The sequence below is a fragment of the Colias philodice genome, chromosome 11 (genome assembly GCF_061535455.1).
Source record: "Colias philodice isolate Cphi_HAF_F1 chromosome 11, ilColPhil1 Martin Lab GWU primary, whole genome shotgun sequence".
NCBI lineage: Eukaryota > Metazoa > Arthropoda > Insecta > Lepidoptera > Pieridae > Colias > Colias philodice.
In genome coordinates this window covers 11,163,004-11,188,489 of record NC_143096.1, presented here as the reverse complement: position 1 = coordinate 11,188,489, position 25,486 = coordinate 11,163,004, and the positions used below count along the sequence as shown (strand labels likewise).

Sequence of the window (25,486 nt, the reverse complement as noted above, 5' to 3'; positions counted from 1 at the left end):
GTAAACATAACAAAAAAAAAGCAAATTAAACGAGTAAAATCGGTTAACATAGAGAAAACCTCTGACGCATTCAGGTAAAAATATAAACAGTACCTGTGATTATCGATACTAACATGTACATATGTATTGAGGGATAGATGCCCTTAGAGGCCCCTAAGGGCATCTATCCCTCGAAAAAAAAGGGGCAACTATCCTTTTTGATAAGGATAGCTGCCCCAGTAGTTTTTTTATTAAATAAAAACAAAAGAGCCACTATTTTCACTTAGATTTGTACTTAATAAACCAGTGTATAGACATAATAAGAAATATAGTGAAATTTATTAATACTTATAAAGTTATGCAAAGGCAAATATCAACCTTTTTAAATTTTAACGTGTTCGTGAAGTTCGCCGCCGATATTATAACACGCACTAGCGAAACACGTCTTCACCAAACAACAGCTCATGCGTACACGAGGTGCGGGGTGATAGGAGCTCCTATTTAAATCATTAATTCGTAGTCAGGACTCTGGGAAGTGAGGTTTTTTGAAAATGGGGCATCTATCCTAGTGCGGCATCTATCCCACTTTTACCCTATGTTCTATCATTTATCAGTGTTTTTTAATTCTATCATTTTATAATCCTCGTAGTGCCTTTTTTAATAATTTATGTACATACTGAATTAGGTGTTAGGAAGATATACCGAAGTTTATTATAAAAAAATAAAAATATAGTTATTTATATCAGTTCCATCTGTCGGTTTGCAATGATTAATTTGTTAAGTTCTTCATACACTGTTTATTGAATCGAACATGTGAATAATGATTTTAGTAGTTCATTTCTATGTGTTTCTATGGCATACTTAGATCATTAAGTAAATGGCATAAGAAAAAGCTAATTTTAAGTAGGTAATAAGTACTAAACATTGTCTTGTGTAGTAGATGATAGGCAATTTATCTAATCAAAACTTTAATTATTTCAATAATAAAACAGCTATCTTCATAGATTATTTACATATTATATCAAAATATAGTTTCATAAAATCAATAATAATAATTATTTTTGAATTGCGAATAAAACAACAATAATTGAAACTAAAATGGTTTTATTAACATGACTATATTATTCAACTAATGGTAACAGTAATACATTTTTTCATACAATTTAAATAAAATCTATACATAAAAAAAACGTAGGAAAATACACTTGAATATTTTTTGGGTGCGATTTACAAAATAATAATCGAAGCAAAAAATATGCTACCCCGGGCTAGACGTAAACAGTAGTGCATGGATAAACTTAAAATTTTGAATAAATATTATAAAAACAGGTCGGATCAACATATTAAAGGCTAAACATATAATATAACATCTTGCTAAGACCAATAAGGAGCGTAACAATGCGGATAAAGCCACGGAGCACGATGGTGGTCTGTTTCGTGCTTTCACGTGTTTCTTCTTAGTGACGCTGCTTTGAGCACCTGGCGCGTCTGGCTGAAATTGTTTAAAATATGAATACATATTTTTGTTATCCTTTTTCACATGCATGAGTATGAGTATCAATCAAAAATCAAGAATAGTCCATAATAAAGATTAGATTGAAATTCAATTTATGAATAGATATATATATATATATATATGAATTCTTGAAAGTCACAACTTTGGTTTTTAACAGCGATGTTTATTATAAAACTTATTGTTTGTGACGAGAGTTTTATAGTTAGAAATTAAAGATTTTAATGTATTTTAACAACAAATATAGTTAATAGTATAAATTTATAAAAAAATATATTTTGTTCTAATAGTAACAGAGGTTGCATTGAGGAAACTATTTTTGATCAATAGGTACTTTATGTAGTTTGATCGTTTCATAAACAAAAATTAGGCCAAAAATATAATTAACATACTTAACTGGTGATTCCATTTTGTACTGATACAAAGCCTGTTTTATATATGTACAATATTTTGACTTCAATTATTCCTTTTATTGGTTGTGTCATTCCTCCTCCTGATGAAACTGTCTTTATGTTATAGAGTAATTTATGGCATTTCTGAAAAAAAAAATCCACATTTAATGAAAACCTTCAATTTGTCAAAACTAAATCAAATAATTGGGACCACCACATTGCAGGCAGCTTTCAAATAAAAAAAAAAGAATTCTCAAAATCGGTTTTCTCAGTGAAAAATTATGATGTAACAACGCGAAAAAGAGAATAAGTCCAATTTCGAAGTCGATTAAAATGTAAATTTAATCATGATGTGTTATTTATTACATTTATGCAGTTTAAATGTTTCACAAACAGGAATTAGGTCAATAAATATATTATGTACTTAACTTGATATTTTTTCTCATCAAAACTTTATATGTAATGTAAAATATTTTGCCCTCAAGTCCTTTTATTGGTAAAATAAGTAGTATCTTTCTTCCTATGGATGAAACTGGTCTTTTATATTTTCCTATTTCTACTGGGAATCAATTGTGGCGTTTCTGAAAAAAAAAAAAAACACATTTATAAAATATTTGATTATCCTCATTTTTTATCACTGGCAATAATTTTAAACGTTTTAATACACTTTTTTTAAATTTATTGAGAGTTTTGCATCCATACTTTTGTTATCTAAACTTAATCAAGATATTATGTTTTTTTAATGCTCCTTTTTAGACAAACAGGGAATTATGCCAAACAAATATAATATACTTAACTTGTGATTTAATGTTGTCATATTAAACCTATTCTTTTGTGTTGTTTGTCCGTCTTCTGCGATCTGGAAAATATGAAATATATGAAATATTATATAAGTTGTATCATAAATTTAGAAAGATAATAAGAAGATTATAAAAGATAATATAAACCTATGACAAATATCCGCAAAAAGGAACACTGTTTTCAATTTTTTTGACTGGCAGCGAGGTGTTTCACATCATACTGAGCAAATTATATCTGAAACTTTCTGTATTAATGCAAAACTACCACCTCCTCCTTTATCCAGGCTTGGGACTGGCTGCGATGAGGTAGAATAAAATAATCTCATAAAATTTATTCTATTCACCCTCAAACACAGGCGGAGTTACCTAACTACCGTCTAAGTACTCGATATACACTAATTACTACTATTATACTTAACTATAAAAGAAATAAAAAATGTAAAGTGTGTATATGATTGACACGTGTTTAAGTAAAGCGTTATGCGTGTAATAAAATAAAATTAAATAAATATAACCATGATTCTATCAAAAATACATACTTGTATACCTATACACGTAAATAAAATGTATGAATAAAATATCTACATTCTACATCAATAATTTACACGATCTAAATTAATTTACTCTAGTTTACTCTAGTCTATATACCTATAAACTAAACTTAATTGATTTTATGTACACAAAAATATAGTTTGTGTTGTGCATGTAAGTTTATGTTAAAAAACAAAATTGATTGATCTACATAGAAAATTGAAGCATAGCGAGACAAAATATTTAAATATTACTGTAAAATGCGCTCAGCGAATGTAAAAGTACGATATTAGAAGTAATGATGTAGCGCGTTGTACTGTAAATATACGTCGGACGTGATGCAATTTATAAAAATGAAATGATAGCCCTTCGAATATAGAATAACGATGGATCATGAAAGACGATAGCGGGCGCTTTTAGTCCAACGGAAGGAATGGATCCGCGGACGGTACCGGGCCGGTGTCGGGCGGAGCTGCGCGCGAGCGGCCTCGCTTGGCGGCGAGACGTGGCCGGGCCGGCGCGCGCCGCGGCGGGCGCAGGAGCGGCTCTGTCGCAGAGGTGAGTGCGGTGCCCTAAGTCGCTTTGCATTGGCGCTGCGTCGCGCCTGCAGTGATGGCGGTGGCTAGATGTAGACAGTGTCGAAACAATAGAATATTACGATTGATAATGCGGGGCGTTTCTCTCAAGTTATATGTATTAATATTTATATTACATCTCATATTATAATATGTCATAATTGTGCTAACCTAACCAAAATATTTGCGTATTTGAAAAAAAAATGGAAAGATCACGGATACACAAAATAAAAACAATTTTATGTTCCTATAAATAATTGTTATTTAAAATAAATATCAAATTTGATAAATGTTTTTATTTTTATTAAGAATTTCCAACAAAGAAAACATAATTTATAAACTCTTAATACTAAAATAGCTTATCGTATAATAACAATAAGTAGGTATATGTTTCTTTACTTATAGGAAATTACAACAATCATATATTTAAAACGGATAACAATATCATGTTATTTTAATGAAAAAATGAAATACAATTTCTGATGCAGGAAATACAAAAAAACAAATATGTAATAATTTACCAAAGTAGATCCAAAACAAATTTGCAATAATATCGTTTTTACTAATATTACTAATTACTAATTAAAAAACTAATGTTGACTACTATTATTATTATTACATATTTACACTTTATTTATTGTTAATAGTATGGTACTTATCGACATGTTTTATTAAGAATACGCTTGAATACCGCAAGTGAATTGTGAAATATATCAATTTCACGCGACTTTGCTGCAACAACGTTGTACTCATGGGTAAGTCTAACTATTGGGGAATGCTTCCCTAAGTTTGTTCGAAATGGAGGAGTTCTGAGTATAGCGCAGGGATATCGAGGGATCCTGGCGGGGACATTAATACATATTCTGCCCAATAATTCAGAAGAATCAATACTATTATTAATTATTTTATTATTTATATAAGAAAAATATATCTAACATTGTACGTCGAGTTTTTAAGCTCAACATCTTGATATTATCTTCTCTATCTTATTGAGTCTGTCCAGATAACTTGTGCAGGTTTTACCAATTCCAGTTCTGAATGCTAGTCAACGGACCAGTAATTTTTGTAAACGCTCGATCCGATTTATATGCGTTTGATAAGATGGGTTCCAGACTGTACAACAATACTCCAGACGACTACGAACGAAGTTGTTGTAAAGTACAAGCGCTGTTTTAGGATCCTTGAATTCTTTGGAGCACCGTAGGATGAAGCCAAGCGATCGATATGATGCAGCCAATATGTTGTCGTAGTGAGATGTAAAACGTAATTGTTGAGTGAATGTTATCACTATCATGTAAACAAAATTTAAATGGACATGTTTATTAATATTATTTTATTAATATACCGTGGTATATTCACAAAACGAAAGATGTCGTTTACTTTAAAAGTCAAAGCAGTATCATGAAAGGTCGGGAACCTTCAGAGGCTGGGAAATGTTACCCAGGCATTTTTTTTTCTCTTTTTCATATAAATCGCATTTTACTTTTCCAAAAAGCTGGTACATCTCAGTAAAATGAGCATTCTTTCGATTTCTTTTGCTGCAAAGATTTCGTAGTGGGATTATGTTGTAGGCAATAAAAAGACAAAAAAAACAAAACAGAATATCGTTCATTAACTATTAAATAAAAATAATTATATTTTTACATTTAAGTTGTGCTTAAAATTCAGTGATTTAACTTTATTTACCATGGTTATTTCCGAGATACCAAATTAGGCTTATTTTTCCGAAATTAACCGAATAGAAATAATATTTATTAACTATCAAATTATGTGGTAATATAAAATGTGCTAACCCTAAGCTTCTTTTGATGCTGATCAATGTTGTAAAATATAGATCGCTACATTATTAGGTAATTTTGCCCATCATTGTAACTTTTGTTTAAAACAACCTTCAGTGGTAGTTATAATATTTCAAACGTTATTTAATGACATATTATGAGTAAAAGAAACCTGTGTTTTCGCCATCATGCACAAACTATCAACTTGAATTTTCACCATTTTTTTTTTCCCGCGAAATGACACATGATATTCAATGAGTTACAACAAGTTGCTGATTTAAATTAGCGACACACACAATAGGCAGTGTTGACAGACAAATTAACCAACTATTTTACACCAAATACTTTGAATGTTGCCAAAGTATGAAGGTATTTTTGCAATTTAAAAATTGACTTATGAATTGATCTTCGGGCAAAGATATCCTTGGTAAAAAAATCACAATAAGACACTATGCATTTTCGAAGTAATTATGATATTGATTAATTGTTTTTGATAATGTAGTTTTTTTTTTTGCGTTGGAAAATATTCAAGAATATGGTTATCATACTAACAAAAGATGTTTTCAACTCTTAGAGTATTTCATACATTTTACATTGTCTTAATAAAATATTGTAAATAACAAAAACTTATAGGTGATACGTAAACATAAATGTTCTACTTATGTATCTAATAAAAACTAAAATTATATTTTATAGATATATTATATGCATGTGAAAAAAGCAATTGATTGTACTTAGTATAACAATTCTTCAGTTCTCGATTTAGGTTTGGAGTTTGTACGATAACCGTACTTACTACATAGTCACTTTAATTATTTTAAGCAAGCAAGCAATGAAATGTTTCAAATTACAAAATAAATAACCAGTCGACCAGCTGTATTCCAACATTAGGTACATTAAGATAAAATGTATTTTACATAATGATAGTATGTACTTTATATACAATGAGTTCTTAATATTACAGGTTAACGTAGACTTTTTTTAAATTACATACCTATAGGTATAAAGTATAAACTATAACGTATTAAGAAGAATTTAGAGAAGATATAAAGAAGAGAAAGAAGAATAGGCACAGTGGTGTAATTAAATAACACGAAACGAAAAGGGCGAGTTACATAAGAAGGTATAGCGAAAAAATAGAAGAGTTGCCTGATACTTTAATTCAATAAAGTTTCTCTCGAAGAAGAGAAGGCAGAGTAAAAGTAAGGAAGAAAGTTTTTATTTTTGCAATACGAATTACAATATTATAACTTTAATTTATTTTAAAATAACTGTTGACAACGTAACGTGTATGTTAATATATTTTTTTTCATAAGTACATAATAATCGACAACCAACATTTGTTTTAAACTTTAGTTTCATTTAAAACGAGATAAAAGAATAAATTTATACGAATACATTTTTTTATACTTAATTATAAAATAAATCTTGATCTTGCTTGATTGAGGTGATTCAAAATACTGGAATTACTAAATATACGCTATTCACATATATATCGAACTATTCCAGCATACTTCAATACTGAATACAGTCAAGTATTTTTATGTAAATTAAAATTCATTAACTCCACTCGCTTGCAGGATCCGTGCGATCAACCCCACCGGGTGAGACCCTTTTGGGAAGCCCAGCGAGTGCGATCAGCAACCGGATAGAATTCATGTTCTTGTTTGGATGTCGTTTCAGAAAATATTATCATACAAATCAATCATAAAAGCATAGCCTTCAGTGTTGTATTTGATGTTGTTAATATTAGGATTTTAGTTTCATGTTCGTTCGGTTATAATTTGCACTTCAGTTTAGTTCCAAAACTTTGTGACCTCACATACGACGGCAACTGGATCATAATGCCATTTTTTTTAATTACATAATATATTATATTTACCGTGAACTTTCACTGTGATAGTCAATTTTCTTATGTTTTGATTACAATGGCTTTTATCAAGGATTTTGTCCACTTACGACGTTTCCTTTGGTGAACAGAAAATTTCTTTTGTCAGCTTCGAGACATTTTTGGAGTGAGAAAAAGTCATCATGTCACTCATGTTTGTTTGGCTATTGCGTCTGACCAATGTTTTCATTGCTTTCTATAATAGTAAAATGGCTATTTTAATTAGATAACGTATGTAATTCCAGTATTTGTTTCTTGTTTCGTTGATGCGGCAAATATATTCTTGATGTTCTATCATTATTATTTTTCGTTTTTTTTTGTTCTTTTTTGTGTTTTTTTTTTTTGTCTTTTTTGTATACTTTTTTTTCTGATTTTTTTTTGTTTTTGTTCTTTTTTGTGTGTGTTTTTTTTGTATATTTCTTTTTTCTGATATTTTTTATGTATTTTTTTTGGTAGCTATTAAACAATTTGCCGTTTTAAATAGAATCCTTAAAAATACATTTTAATTTATGCAAATTAAAGACATACGAAATAATCTAAGAAGTGAAACTGCCACCCTTTATTTTATTTACGTTAGTAACAAACGCTTGAATTTATTCGATGTGATGAATAACCATATTCTTGTTAAAATATTTTTTATATAAAATACTCGTAAATGCATATGCATGCTTTGCGCAGGTGTGATTATTATAATATATAATCTGTAATCAAAGTTTCAATTTATGAGGATTCGGGTATAATTTACAATTTAAGTACTGAAAATGTTGTATATTATTATACCCAATCATAAGCTTTGCTTTGAATAGAAAAGAGGAGACAAGATGTACCTCTTATGTTTTATGGTGCTAAGTTTATATTTCGATACTTATAATAAAATAATGTTGATGATTGTTCCTTTATCTCCTCAAGAAGCATAGGGCTTCAGTATATAGTTCATTCAGTAGATAAATAATAAATTAATACTAATAAAATATTCATAGATAAATTAATAAAGTAGTTGGGTACTGAAAATGTGATGATTGGCGTACAATGGGTCATCAGCTTTGCTTTGAAGAACACTTCAAGCAAAGAGAGACAAGATGTGCTACCAATGCTTTATGGTATCGAGTTTGTATTTTGATAAATAATAAATTAATACTAAAAAAAATATTCATAGGTAAATTAATATAGTGGTTGGGTACTGAAAATGTGATGATTGGCGTACAATGGGTCATCAGCTTTGCTTTGAAGAACACTTCAAGCAAAGAGAGACGAGATGTGATACCAATGCTTTATGGCATCGAGTTTGTAGTTTGATATATAATAATACGAATAAAATATTCATAGATAAATTAATAAAGTGATTGGGTACTGAAAATGTGATGATTGGCGTACAATGGGTCATCAGCTTTGCTTTGAAGAACACTTCAAGCAAAGAGAGACAAGATGTGCTACCAATGCTTTATGGCATCGAGTTTGTATTTTGATAAATAATAATACTAATAAAATATTCATAGATAAATTAATAAAGTGATTGGGTACTGAAAATGTGATGATTGGCGTACAATGGGTCATCAGCTTTGCTTTGAAGAACACTTCAAGCAAAGAGAGACAAGATGTGCTACCAATGCTTTATGGTATCGAGTTTGTATTTTGATAAATAATAAATTAATACTAAAAAAAATATTCATAGGTAAATTAATATAGTGGTTGGGTACTGAAAATGTGATGATTGGCGTACAATGGGTCATCAGCTTTGCTTTGAAGAACACTTCAAGCAAAGAGAGACGAGATGTGATACCAATGCTTTATGGCATCGAGTTTTATTTTGATAAATAATAATACTAATAAAATATTCATAGATAAATTAATAAAGTGATTGGGTACTGAAAATGTGATGATTGGCGTACAATGGATCATCAGCTTTGCTTTGAAGAACACTTCAAGCAAAGAGAGACGAGATGTGCTACCAATGCTTTATGGCATCGAGATTGTATTTTGATAAATAATAATACTAAAAAAATATTCATAGGTAAATTAATATAGTGGTTGGGTACTGAAAATTTGATCATTGGCGTACAATGGGTCATCAGCTTTGCTTTGAAGAACACTTCATGCAAATTTTTAAATTGTTAAAATACCTTCATACTTTGGCAACATTCAAAGTATTTGGTGTAAAATAGTTGGTTAATTTGTCTGTCAACACTGCCTAGTGTGTGTGTCGCTAATTTAAATCAGCAACTTGTTGTAACTCATTGAATATCATGTGTCATTTCGCGGAAAAAAAAAATGGTGAAAATTCAAGTTGATAGTTTGTGCATGATGGCGAAAACACAGGTTTCTTTTACTCATAATATGTCATTAAATAACGTTTGAAATATTATAACTACCACTGAAGGTTGTTTTAAACAAAAGTTACAATGATGGGCAAAATTACCTAATAATGTAGCGATCTATATTTTACAACATTGCTCAGCATCAAAAGAAGCTTAGGGTTAGCACATTTTATATTACCACATAATTTGATAGTTAATAAATATTATTTCTATTCGGTTAATTTCGGAAAAATAAGCCTAATTTGGTATCTCGGAAATAACCATGGTAAATAAAGTTAAATCACTGAATTTAAAGCACAACTTAAATGTAAAAATATGATTATTTTTATTTAATAGTCAATGAACAATATTCTGTTTTGCTTTTTTTGTCTTTTTATTGCCTACAACATAATCCCACTACGAAATCTTTGCAGCAACAGAAATCGAAAGAAAACTCATTTTACTGAGATGTACCAGCTTTTTGGAAAAGTAAAATGCGATTTATATGAAAAAGAAAAAAAAATGCCTGGGTAACATTTCCCAGCATCTGAAGGTTCCCGACCTTTCATGATACTGCTTTGACTTTTAAAGTAAACGACATCTTTCGTTTTGTGAATATTTCTCGGTATATTAATAAAATAATATTAATAATCATATCCATTTAAATTTTGTTTACATGATAGTGATAACATTCACTCAACATTTATCAAATTTGATACTTAGAATAAATAACAATTATTTATAGGAACATAAAATTGTTTTTATTTTGTGTATCCGTGATCTGTCCATTTTTTTTCAAATACGCAAATATTTTGGTTAGGTTAGCACAATTATGACATATTATATGAGATGTAATATAAATATTAATACATACAACTTGAGAGAAACGCCCCGCATTATCAATCGTAATATTCTATTGTTTCGACACTGTCTACATCTAGTCACCGCCATCACTGCAGGCGCGACGCAGCGCCAATGCAAAGCGACTTAGGGCACCGCACTCACCTCTGCGACAGAGTCGCTCCTGCGCCTCCCACGGCCGGCCGCCGGCTCCGGAACTCACGACCTACCGCCTTGCAGAGGACTCTCGACACGCATTTCCACCTGTCACCGAGCCGATAAGGTCCATTCAAATCCATTTAAATTCCTATGAACCAAGCAGCTGCTATGACTTTACATATCCATTATAACATTATTATATATAAGAAAAGTTCAGTCAATTTTATAAATTACTGTCACCGCCACTGACATATAAATACTCGACAATGCGCATACAACCTTAAAACCAATAACAAACTTATACATTCGCTCTCGCATTTTACTTTAATACAAATAATTTGTTACACAGTGTTTCAACTTTAACGTAGAATCAATTCGTTTTTTAATGTTAGCGTCGTGATGATAAGAGTTCATAAAAAAATACGCACAATGTAAACGTTGGCAACATGATTTGATTTTAATAATTGATTTCTGATATAGAACGGAGGTGAACAATTTCATTCCAGGAAGCCGAGTGTGTAATGCTTGCAAGTGTAACTCGTCAATCTACCAAGCAAAGTGAATAGTGTAATGCATGGTGGGAAATCCCTAAAGTAACTGTGGAATGACGACGTTATTTACGTAAGGTTTACCGTTGATTAATTTTTCCCTATGTACAAGAAGCATTAAATCGTTCCTATCCCGTACGCGACCTAATGCCACGTACAACTGTCCGTGACTAAATACGTCCGATCTTAAATCTATGCCGACCCTATTAATAGTTTGACCTTGACTCTTATGAATGGTCATTGCATAACACACCTGAAGGGGAAATTGCAATCGACACATTTCTATTGGACTATTATGATCAATGGGGGCTTTAAACATGATTCGCGGTATAAAAAACAATTCGGCTATTCCCGGTTTGCGAACTGTTATTAATCGAGGTGAAGTCGCTACGATTATAACTTTTGTACCATTAACTAAATGATCTGAAAAACTAAGGTTACGAATTATTATACAAATACATCCTACTTTTAAAGTGAGATCGTGTTCTGGTATACCTTTAGGGTGCATACTATTCAACACGTCTACGCCTAAATACAATTCGTCAGTGTCATCCGTAGCCGTTTTATCTACTGAATAGAAATGTAAAAGGTCGCCTGGCAAACGGTCTAATACAGTCCTATTTATTTCTCTAATATTTGAATTGTGAGTGGAAAGAATGGCCCTACCTATACAAACTTCTGGCTCGTTTTCTAAAAGGAAATCCGAAAAAACAAAATTAATTAACTCATTTAAATCAGTAGTAAATGATAAAAGTGAAAGGTCTATTAAATTTTGACAAGATCTACCGACCTTTACCGAATGTAAAGGCAAATTATTTGAACCTATTTGAAGTAAAAAATCGGAAAAAACACTATCTTCACTACACCTCTGAGGTGTAGTTAGTGAAAACGTCTTTAAACTCTGCCATAAGGGCGATGATTTAACTGACGCATTAAATATATCAGAATGACACTTGGCGTTCGTAACTACGGGCGGAATCTGACGAAAATCTCCGGCAAAAATGATAACCTTTCCCCCGAAACTTTTATTAGACTTTGTCAAGTCTTGCAAAGACCTATCTAACAAATGAATGAGGTACTTGTGTACCATCGGCGCTTCGTCGTAAATGATTAAATCGGAGTGTAGTATGAGTTCAGCTCTCTGGGTTCCGTTTGTTACATACCAATAGCCTAAATCGTCAATAGCGCTTAACGGATACTTAAACATACTGTGCGCAGTCATACCGCCCTCATAGTTCTGCGCGGCAATACCTGAACTCGCTGTGCATAAAACTACACCGTTGAGTACGCCCCTCACGTACGCTGCTATCGTATTTAATAGCAACGTTTTACCAGTGCCTGCCGGACCGTCTATATAAATAGCACTTTCGTTACTATTGCGAAAACCGTGATCAGTGAGCAAATTTTGCACATATTCGAACACTTGCCGCTGGTCATGAGACAGCTTGGGCGTCCAAACATCCACAAATTCGCGTAACCCGTCTGCATCGTGTAGAGCCTTCTCACGACCTAGTTCGGTGGTGTCATCGTGCGCGTCAGGCAAACCTTGCTCTAACAAACACGAACCATGTTTTCGCAATAGACGGTCAATTTGAACCAAGGCCTGGGTGTACGCTCTATCCGGATCGTTATTTACGCGGTTAAGTATATCTTCAGCTAGCTCATTTTTAAATTTTTCCCACAGTGTCGCTACTGCTACCCCGTTAACAGCCAATAATACGAAAAAGTTACGCAGGCGTGGTCCGGTCAAAAAACATGAAGCTTCCTGCATAGCTATCTCGTATTCGGCTTCATCGTTGGCGATACCAACGGCTTTAGCGGCCTCCTGGAATGTGTTACAATTTGGACCACCCAAGTTATAAAGATCCCTGTAACTACGGCAGGGGTGTAAAGCTAACAGTAATCTTAAATAAAATTGTTCACCTCTGTTGGGCGCGACCCAAAATAAACGCGTCACTATTTCTCCCCTCTGTCTTTTCGTCAAAAATTTGCCGTTGGTCATATTATAAATGGTTGTATTTTTTGTTGAGGGGCGGCTGGAATGAACGATATACCTCTCGTAAAAATCTAAATATGTTAAACTATCGAATTCTTCACCGAGGGGACGATTAAAATACGTGACGAGATCCGAATCCGAATTCTGAACTGCACGCGCTTCATTTCCCGCCTTAAAAAAAATTGATTGATGATTTTCTAAATGCACGTCTAACATCTTTACAGTAGGCTCACGTCCCGTGACGTCAAACTCAAAAACTCTCCAAGCAGCCTCACCAGAACCGATGTATCGTTTTGTGACGTACTGTTCTATTTCGTTATTTTTTAGTTCATCTGGAACAATGGCGACTCGAGCCTCGTCTGGACCTTTGGTCATATATTTAAAGAGATATTTAATGACTGTTCGAGTGGACACTGATTCTAAATTTAAATGGCAATCATATCTAAGAAGAAGTGCAGCGTTGTATGGTACTATCCACAAATCACTAATTTCTACATCCCTCCCTCTGTATTTAATAGTGGCTGTATTCTTACTGTTACGCTTTAAGTTAATAAACCCTTTATCATTACAATATGTGACTTCTGTCTCTGGTTTTGGGAAATAGCTTGTACATTTTTTTTTTTCACTATCCCAACATTTTAAATCTGTCCTATGCGGCGGACCGCATGGACCATGTACCATGTAATCTAAAACAGCTTTTCTTAATTTTCCATCAACTTCTGAAGCGTCAGGAATATCTGCTCTAATAAATTTATCCACATCAGTACCGTGAACGGGGCCACCACCCTCGACTGCAAAACAGATATGAGCGTGTGGTAATCCCCGTTTTTGGAACTCTATTACATATAAAATATAAACAATTTTACCAAACCAAACCCCTGTGCGTAGATCCCTCAAAAGTTGTTGCAATTTAATGTTAAAAACTCTAGCACAAATTGATGGCGTATTATGATGACCTGTTGTTGAATTTTGTATTTCAGGCCATTTGGGATTGCAAGTTAAAGTTAAAAGAAAAGATGGCAATCCTAATCTGTTAACTACTGCCATAGCATCCATATACTTTTGCTTCATATATCTAGGCCCCCCCGTGTAACTACTTGGCAAATAGACTCTACCAGGCACAACCCCACCCTCTCCTCGAATAGTCTCATCTACACTTATCTGCTGTAAAACTGACTCTACTTCTCTTAATGGAGCGGAACGGAGAGCATTATCCGTGTTACCTTTTTGGATGTTATACAGGTAACGAAGTCTTTCTTCTAAAATCCTACATTGCATATCAACTAACCACTCTTCAGACAAACGATTAAAATCGTTGAAACGGGGTTCGCTCAGAAGGAGACATCTTACATATTTGTTCTGGGTTAGTTTTGCTCCATTATTGTCCGTTTTGTTAGGAAACCATCCAGGGTTACCGTGCGGATACAATAATGGATATTGAAAAGTTTCATATAGGGGGTGCATTATATCTACTGTGTGAGGCTTTTTGTCTCCAATTTTCCAGATTGCAATGGCGCGAGGAATGTAACGTTCCTGCTCATTGCTTATAATGGCAGCAATCTCGTTGCCTAAAGGCATATCACCGAGAATGTTGCCATGTGTGCGTCGTGTGGTGTGCTCAAAAATGAGGTGTGCGTGGTCGGATGGTTCTTGGCTCAGCCGCTTGAAGCACTCTATATAAGGGTTGTGATTATGCAAGAAATTTGTAATCGATCGAATGACAGTTAAATCTAAATTTAAATTTGTAGCGAGGCTCTCTCGCTCACTGTTATCATAGATGTAAAGTCCAGCCGGGTTAGTAGTTTCTGAGTACGCAAGATCGAAAACTCTGTGATAAACCCTCCCTTGAATTTTTAAAAATGATACCCCCGTTGTCGGATGTTGAAATCCGTGTGAAACGCCTAAAGCACTAAAAGCAAATAAATTATTATAAGCCCTAGGCTTATGCAAAAAAGAAGGAAAGCTATAAAATGGTTCATTTAAAGGCGGGAAATTTTGAACGTTATAAGCGCCAGCCCCACAGCACCACTTGATACGATTCTTTTCCTCAAAGAACAATCTAGCATTACAGTGCCTACACAAAAACGCTTCCCTATCTAATAATGAAATGTTTTTAAAACTAAACAATTTGACGATAGTTAAGCCGTCGCCACTCTTTGTACCTATTAAATTGTTTGAATTCCGTAATTCAACGTCTAGATTTCGATTAATTTTATTGTACTTATCTACCGCTTGCCTATTAACTTCTGGATTACTTTGACTAAACTTCTGACTGGCCTGCCTATGAACCTCGGGATTGATCTCGTTATACTTCTGAACTGCCTGCCTATTAACCTCGGGATGATTTTTATTATATTTTATGACCGCTTTTAAATGAGAATCTGCATCTATAGATCGCCTACCTGGTCGTCCCCTCTTACGTCCTACTTCTACTGATTTTACTGATGAACTATCCGAATCTTCGTTTATATTGTTTTGTTTGTGTGCTTTAGATTTATTATATTTAACCGGTCTACCGCGTTTTTTAGTATTTTTACCTACAATCCTAACGTCGGGTAATTTTGTTATGCAGACAACGGGTGTCAGTGTTGTTAATTTAGGGTCGCGAATATTTTGAATTAAAACTTTTGGTTTTAGGGAATTTAATTTAGGGTCATATTTTGGGGGTATACCTTTATTAACTAAAACTATCGGTTTTAAATTAGACAATTTAGGGTCGTCTACAATAACTAATTGGTCGTCTACATTAACTAATTGGTTGTCTACACTAACTAATTCATTAATAATATTTACACTATGAAAATTATTTAAAATTATTTTATGAATTTGATATTGACTACCAAACGCCGGATTCCAAAACAAAAACTTTGCAAGAGTATCTAAATTGTTGCACTGAAAGAGACGTGCGGCTCCTACCGAATGCGAGTTATGGACGTATTTATTATTCGCGTCTACTTTATGGCTATTAAAAATAAAATATGAATTATTTGACCTCCAAAAAGATATCGTATTATTAGCGCCGGTGAAAAGGTAGCTATGTGTGGAGTCGTTATGTGCAGTGTGAAATATTTTATTTTTTAGGATTAATTTTAATTGTAAAGTGTAAGTGGCTATGTCGCTGTCACATGTGGGAAACAGTCCGTTGTCGATCCAACTATCGTTGTCTGCCATCGATTTAATATTAGCCAAATAGGTCCCTACACGTATATCAGAAGGCAATTCTTCAGGATATAAATGAGGATGATTATGCGCAACCCCAAGTGGTCTTACTTGAATGTATAACATGTCACCAAATTCTAAAATAGTGTCAATATTTTCCTGAGAAAATACGGCTCTATTTAGAATAGAAGAGTAAACAGCCGCGCATGTTGCCATCGCGACACATTGTGCGTTGTTACCCTTAAACCGGGGATCGGCTTGATGCGTTGACCCTTTAATAATAATTTGACCGATTAAAATAATAATAAAAACAGAATGAGATTTTATCAGGTCAGAAGTAACATAATATTTATATAATGCCGCACAATTTATTTATAATTTGTTAAGCAAATTGAAATGTCCCAAACAAAGAATAATGCGTTGTAGGTACCTATGATTATAAAATACAAATCCGTATGAAATATGTTAAAGAAAGTATCCCTAGTGAAATCACTACTTCATTTCTAAAATTTCGTAACACAAAAATATTAAATCGATTAGATATGGGTTGAGAATGAGATCCAAGATGAAAAAGGAGTCGAAACTACTCTAAAAAAAATACTAAGCTCGTTACGAAATACGAATAGAAAATGTGGCGTCATTCTACCTTACCCCGCAATCTATAAAAAAAATATTCGTGACGATCTACGTTTCAGTATAATATTATACTCGTATAATCAAACATATCTAGAATTATTTATCATGTTAATTTTAATCCTATCAAAACTATGTACTTACGTAATATGATGGAATGTTATTATTTTATGGAAATAGTTTACATACTGTTATTGGCAATTATTAAATCATGTATAGGTATACATATAACTTATATATTTGTAATATCAAATTAAAATTAATCTCATTACCTATCAAGTAAAATTCTAGACTCTAGTAGGTATATGATACAACTCAGTCGTCCTTCCGTCTCCTATGTAATTCTAAAACCTGGTTTATAAATCTCGCTTTAATGTTGAAAGTAAGTACCTACCTACATCACTATCACTACATAGTATTAAACAAAGTCGCTTTCTCTGTCCCTATTTCCTTATGTCCCTTTGTATGCTTAAATCTTTGAAACTACGCAACGGATTTTGATGCGGTTTTTTTTTATAGGTAGATAAGAGTGATTTAAGAGGAAGGTTTATGTGTATAATAACATCCATTAAATAGTGGAGAAGTACTGTTATTTTTGAGGTTTCTAATGTGATGTCGCAAATAATTTTATCAAACGCATTTTTTCCGCTTAACCCATTGACCACCGTAAGCCCCGATCGGGGCGCGACACAATAGATTTTCTATTGTGTCTGTGATTCCGAGGACTGATGGATTAAATTGCAAACGCAGGCTGAACCCTACGAGTTTTATCAAAATAATATACTAAGTATTGTAAACATTGAAAAGGTCTATAGAAAAGTCCGTGATGGTTATATATAATATGTATATTATGTCTATCTCTTATGGATAACCCACAATAACTTTTTTCTGACATTTACTTACTTATTCAATTAATTAACTTCGCTACATAATGTGAAGAATGTGAATAATTAATTGAAATTAAACCGAAAATATCAATACTTTATCTATACCCACAGATAAGTTAAAAATAAATAAATATAAAATAAAATATATAATATACGTTCAATTACATACAAATTTTTAAAGCGGTGGACCAATTTTAACTACTCACTGGCAGAAAGCTTTCATTGAAAAGAAAATAGGTAGGTATGTATCCTTATAACATACGTTAAAAATTAAAATACAGAACATTGATATACCTAACATGTGTTTGAATGATCAGAGACAATTTCATGATTTATAATAATTAATAATATTTTTACTTTTTAAGGATATTTACAATTTTTAATGAATTAAGTACCTAATATCTAATTTATTTTTATAATAAATATATCTATCACACAAAATGGCGACCGACGCCGTCCGCGGCGCGCGGCGCGCCCGCTCGTCGCGCGCGTTGCCGGTTCGTGATTCCCGCGCATTTCGATTTAAGTACAACAAATTAGGAAAAAAATATATTACCGACTTATTACCTACTACATTTATACTTATTATTATATATTTTAAAATACTATCTTCTATTCTATTTTATGTTAAAGAAAATGACTTTATTCTGTAACCTATAAGGTAAGTACATAGACACACATGACAACAACGGTAATTACGTAGGTATTAAGATGTTAAACATCAGATACCAATTTTATAAAAAAAATCTTTGTTATTAAGCATTAAAAGTAGGTAAGTATCAACTTATTCAGAACATTTCAATTTGCACAAAAAAAGATAAAAGTGATTGATTACCTACCTAACAGAGCCTTATGAAAATATATATGTAGGCATATTAATTGACTTTAAACCTAATAAATTGAATAAAGCTTACCGGTAGCGATGCACGCCATAGCCGCTGCGTTGCCGCCATTGTTGCTAGATGATGCTTGGAACATGTTGAGGCACGAAGTCACGTAGAATCTCGAAGTTACTGAAAACGATAAATGACTATTTAAAAAAACAAAGCATTAAAAATCAGACATCACTTGTTTTTATTAAACCATTGAAAAAAACAAAAGAATAAATCGTCATGAATTGAAATGAAGTCTTTTTATATTTTATAATAATTACCTAAAGTAACAAATTTAATTGTTAGTAAGAAAAATGTATAAAGAAAGACAACAATAAAACTCAAATCATTAATCACTCCAAGTACAATATGAGACCAATAATTAATTAATAATAAAATATGTAAATCGACTTACCCTGTGAACAGACGAAATGTTAATGGAAGAGAATTGGCGCGGGCGCGGGGTCTTTTATTCCGGAAGTAAAAATAATTGCAAACATTACGAAAAAAGTGGGAATAGACAATTTCACAGTTATGTATTTTTTTTTAAATATATTTTAATTAATAAGAAATAGGTATTTAAAATACGTAATCTAATCTAAAAAATATATTAAAATAATAATAAAATAATTTAGAAACAATAATATGTATTTAAATATTAAAATCCAACTGTTAGTAATGCTACGGCCACACTACCGCGATATGCCAATAATTATTGCCACAACTTTAACAACACATAAGTGTAACCACGACTTATGGCCATAATTCTACAATGCCAATCAATATGACAAATGACGGTAGGCAATAGCTCCGGCGGCGGTATTCTTTCGCACATCAAAGAAAATAACCGCGGTAATTATTGCGTATGCGGCCACACTTCCGTTTGTCCAGTGTGCAATATGAGCTCACCGACGACGCACGTATCGACCGACATGGAGTGGTCAAATGAAAAAGCGCTCGATGGCGCTAATTTTTGGAATTCTTGGAATTCTTCTCTTTGGGATACCCGACAGAAGAACTATAAAAATCGCAGTGTACACAATGATGCGTGGCGTCGGATCAAACAAAATTTATCATTTCCAAGTACAATAGATGATTTGAAAAAGAAAAAATCATTTTGAAAAAGAAAGAATCCTTGATGAATTATTACAGAAACCATATCTATTATATTTTAATTATTAACTAATATTTTTTTTGCTGCGGTAAATGCCAATAATTACCGACATATCTAGGTAAACTCTAGTGTAACCACATCAGTTCATGCAGTAATTTAGACGGTAATATAATGCCATAATTATTGCGGTAACAGCCCGGTAGACGATAAGGTAGTGTGGCCGTAGCATAAGGAGTCTAATAATTTATGTTTAATTATTTTCATATTTAATTATTTTTCGAAAATATGCTATACCTATTGAATATATTAAATACAAATATATTTATTATTTCTTTTAATAAAATATAATAATAACAAGTAACTAATGTTTAATTTATTTTTATTATTACACAATAATTATAGAAGACTGTGTCTATGAATACCTTGAATATCAAATATAAAAGTCAAATTATGCTTTTTATAAACATAAATAAGAAATCAATATTATCATAATTATTAAACACAACTAAAATATTTATAAAATTATTCTAAAGTAAACAAAAACGTATCGTCTTAAATAAATTGCAAATTAATAAATTTTATTCTGATTTGAGAAAAATATATCCAATGCTGCCAACATTATACATTTTTTGGTCATAATAGCAATGTTTTAATTTAAATGCACTTGGAAAAAAGTTATACGTGCTCGTAATTTTTTATTTCATTAAATCTGTTTTATTTTTACGTCATTATATTTCTTTTAAAGATTTAATGAATTAAAGTCTTTCAATTGTTAATGCACTTTTTTACTACATATATTGATACTAATGTCAAATTTTAAATGATCATTGTAACGTCAAATGAATAATTTTATGACAACAAACAACTTTCCGAAAACAAATAAGAAAACGGCTTCTTGTGTATAATGTAAAATATTATGTGTTATTTATGCATAACAAAAATATGTTTTGCCAATGTATCATTCCAAAAGAAGTGGATAAGAAGTTTTCATGTCATTGAATAAAAATCGAACAATGGTTAACAATGAATTAAAACATAATATATTTTTGTGATGAAAGAAGACTACAATGTCAAGTGTAAAACAAGTGAAATCTAATAAGATCAGAATATGAAAATGAAGAAAAACAAAAGTTGAATTTACCAAACATAATGGAAATGTTTTATGATTTGCAGATGCTCACATTATAAATTTATAAAAGATTCCAGAAAGTTATTTGTATTATTAATATTGAATAACATAGACTGATTGAACCATTGATGGTATTGATGGTATTATATAGATGAAAAAATAGTGTATAAATTTCAATTTGAATAACCATGATGTCTCTGAAAACTTGATAGCTATTGTTACTGTACATTTTATACTTCTTAGTTCTTTTACTATAATATAAAGCAAATAAGCCGTCTACATTTTAAACAGCATTGTTTGCTATAAGAAAAAAGGAACCGAGTATAGTAATGTGGCCGTACTCTTTATCAATTTTAATTCACCAAACATCATAAATTTAATATATATACCTATCTATCCAAAAAATATGTTTCAAAAACAACATAGGTACTTAACTTGGGATTCCTGCAAAAGTCTTGACAAAAATATGAAATAAAAGTTACTGTATCATTAAAATATTGATTTAAACATGGTACCTATACCTACAGTCTACACAAAGTCATATAATAATTAAATTAAATAAATATTGTGGTTTAGATATTATGTTTTCAGTGTAAATATATTATAATGGAAACTTTTTAATGTGTTTCATTTTCTTATTCATCAAGTGTCTCTTATTAGTAATAATATTCATAAAGTAGAAACAAATGATTTAGATATATTGCTATACAAATAATTTAAATTGCTTTCATACAATTTTTTAAAATATATTTTAATGTTAGATAACTTTACATATTGCATATTTTAAAGTAAGTACATATTGATTTATAAAATTCTCATTGAATGCTTGTTGATTATTAATTTTTATTAATCCAATTTGATTTGAAATCATATAAATATTTGAAGAGGGTAGGTAGGTACATTTTATTCAGACTTAATTTTTATTAGGTACAACATTGGTAAAAGCTAAATGAAATAAAAAATCATTATAAATAAATACTTATTAGTTATTACTATTCTTACATGTTTAATGAGATAGTATAATAGGTTCTACACTTGTTCTACAGATCTTGAATATTATTGTTTTAAAAATTTATAAACAATGATAATTTTCTGTTTTTAAGAATCTCTACTCAAAGGGTAAAAAGGGAACTATATTACTGACTGGCTGTCTGTCCATCTGCTACCAGGCCATGATCATGACCATCTCTGATCTCATGAACCTTGATACCTACATTTGAAAATTTCAAAGATTATGATGTCGATGTCGCTTCGACAACAAAAATAATAAAAACCGTAGATATACCTAAGCAATCTTGGCAAGGTCTTATAGTGAAGTTTCATACTTATACGGAAACCTTAGTGTTGTGAGTCCAACTCGCACTTGAATCATTTTTATTTAAATCTATGTACCTACCCACTTAGAAATAGAAATAGAAAACACTTTATTGTACAATGCACACAAAACAAAATTTACAGAAACGATATGTAACTTACATATTTAATAAAAAATTAAACAGTCCATTTCTACCTTAGATTCTACACATTAAATATTTTTGAAAAAAATTGTTATGCAAATATACGATGGGTTTATAGACCCCATAGCAATCAATGGTCAATATTTATTCGTCCTGTTTAACTGTGTCAATTACGATAAGTCGAGTCCGAGTCGAAATCTCAACACTGGTGAGATCCGTTCGTAGAGAAAAAAAAAATATGGTTGTTTAACCTCGATTTTTTAATACCTACTTGTTTTAATAACATCAATAGAAATTACTCATCTCGGTTCATTACCTATATTATTATTTTATTCACAACTATGCGGGTTCTTCAACTACGCTGGCGAAGCCGCTGGCGCGCGGTTAGCTAAAAAAATATATACCTACCTATCTATTTACGAATCACATTCAAGTGTTTTTTCAAGTTTCATTAAAACTTTTGATGTAAGTAAAAATTTAGATATTGATATAATTGTGTAAAATTTTGTACTTTACGTAACGAAATCTTCAGTGATTTGAAAATGCATTATAATTCCCTATCCATTTGTTATTATAGACTGCTAACAGCGATTCCACAGTCAGTCGAAACTGCTTATAAATAACCTACTTATTCAAATATTTTCTACTCCGGGAGGCTGTCGACCTTCGAGGTTGCGCGGTGCGCGGGCAGCAAGCAGCCCGCGGTGCCATCTTTTTCCGTTGCTATATTCCTATTATCCTTCCTACTATGGAAATTTCCATACAAAATTTTCGAAAAAAAAAAATTCCGCTTTTTACCAAAAATTTTTATATGCCTCGAAGCGGACCAGGTTTTGAAGCATTTTTTACTTCGGCGACCCCGACCTACCTGCCACCGGTTCAGAGAGCCGTTGAATTTCGTAATGTATGGAAAATGGAAACCAGGGGTCGGAGTGAGATTCTGAGTATGTAGTTTTGTAAATCTGGCCGATTAGAGCACAGAAGTCAATTTTCAGACCGATCGTAAAATAACCGGCGCCACCATCTTGCCTCGAAAAATCGGCCATTTTTGAAAAAAAAATTACGTCCAATTTGAAATTTCTCAATTGCCCTGGTAGCACCCCATCTTTCTAATCATTTTTTAGTTCTACACCCCCCGGCTATCTGGCGCCGTTTCGGAGAGCCGTCGAATTTTGCGTTGTATGAAACTCGGAAACCAGCGATGGAAACTCGATGATGAGTATGCCAACGTAATGTGAGGCTCGATTAAAGGCCCTGTGCCAAGTTTCAGCGCGATCGGACCAGCGATGGCCGTTTTAGCATTTGTATGGCAGCGGCCATTTTTTCGGCCATTTTTAATTTTTTTCACTATCTGTGGTAATTGCTCGAGGTCTACTACAAGTTTAGTTCGAGCACCCCAGATGTAGCTGCTACCGTTTGCGCGGGCCGTTGACCGTCTCCGCGGGCTGTGAAAAAGTTCAAAATTTCGGATTTTTCTGGATATCCTGGGAGCTGGACGAGTACGAATGCATCATTGGTATATTTCTCCGTTGCGCCACCTCGTCTAAATTTACGTTTTTATGTTTGCGCCAAAAATGGAAAAATTCCAAAATCGAGCGACCCACTATGGCTCCCTGGTAGCGTCCCAGGGTGGTGATCATTTTTAGTTCCGACACCCCCAACCCAACTCGCACCGTTTCCGCGGGCCGTTGGATTTTACGTTGTATGGAAGTTGGAAACTGGGGCCCGGAGCCACTCGAACGGGGCACCGATCGATTCGCCGGCTCGAACAGAGCACGTGTGCCAAATTTGAGACGTAAGGATTCATAAACGGCGATTTTGGCAAAGTACGGCGGCCATCTTGTTTTCGCGAAAATCGCCATTTTTCCACCACCCCTGGTAATCGCCACCAGTTCCGAGCATTTTTTGTTCCGACACCCCCCCTCCAGGTGGCACCGTTTCTGCGCACCACCAGGGGTCCACTCGGTATTCGAAGGTGATCGAGATCGCTATATTTTTCCTCTGGTCGCTCGGCGCACCTCTACACGATCACGTCGTTATCCCCCCCACTTTCTGCATAGTTTCCGAGAAAAGCGATGTCAGTGAGTCAGTGGTAGTGTAGCTTTATATATTATAACTAGCTGGTGCGTTGTGCGCGGGCTGCAAGCAGCCCGCGAGCCCCTTTTGCCCCTGGGTTGAAGCAATAGGGCAGTCATTTGAAAATGCATCAAAATCCCCCGTCAATTTGTTATTATTTGCCAACAGCGATTCCACAGTCAATCGGAAGTGCTTATAAATTCCCAATTCAAATATTTTCTATTTTGAAATGCTGTCGACCTTCGAGGGTGCGTGGTGCGCGGGCTGCAAGCAGCCCGCGAGCCTCTTTTGCCTCTGGGTTGAAGCAATAGGGCAGTCATTTGAAAATGCATTCGAATTTCCTGTCCATTTGTTACATCTGCTAACAGCGATTCTAAAGTCAAAAGGTAATGCTTATAAATTCTCCATTCAAGTATTTTCCACTTCGGGAGGCTGCCCACCTTCGAGGGTGCGTGGTGCGCGGGCTGCAAGCAGCCCGCGAAGCATCCCAGGGCAGAAATCTTCAGTCAGTTGAAAATGCATAAAAATTCCCCGTCAATTTGTTAATATCTGCTAACAGCGATTCCACAGTCAATCGGAAGTGCTTATAAATTTCCCATTCAAATATTTTCTATTCCGGGGGGCTGTATACCTTCGAGGGTGCGTGGTGCGCGAGCTGCAAGCAGCTCGCGGCTCATCCCAGGGCAGAAATCTTCAGTCATTTGAAAATGCATTTGAATTTCCTGTCCATTTGTTACATCTGCTAACAGCGATTCAACAGTCAGTCGAAACTGTTTATAAATTACTTATTATTCAAATATTGGTTAAATTCTTGAAACGTGATCCCCGAATTTCATCATTTTGAGGTGTCTAATCGATAGTGGGCA

At 33.0% G+C, this 25,486-nt stretch overlaps 1 long non-coding RNA gene across 4 annotated transcripts; it reads right to left on the bottom strand.

Annotated features, from left to right (window-relative positions):
- Positions 1-1,204: 1,204 nt before the first annotated feature.
- Positions 1,205-19,342, bottom strand: LOC149484886 (uncharacterized). Of its 4 annotated transcripts, XR_016316312.1 has the most exons (6): positions 19,260-19,287; positions 18,887-18,985; positions 2,682-2,743; positions 2,314-2,465; positions 1,885-2,028; positions 1,205-1,471 (listed from the first exon to the last, which is right to left on the bottom strand). It is a non-coding gene; the product is annotated as an uncharacterized LOC149484886 (long non-coding RNA). The 4 variants fall into 4 exon arrangements; XR_016316311.1 differs by having other exon boundaries at positions 1,885-2,465; positions 19,260-19,342; XR_016316314.1 differs by lacking the exons at positions 18,887-18,985; positions 19,260-19,287 and adding an exon at positions 18,368-18,383 and having other exon boundaries at positions 1,885-2,465.
- Positions 19,343-25,486: the final 6,144 nt, after the last annotated feature.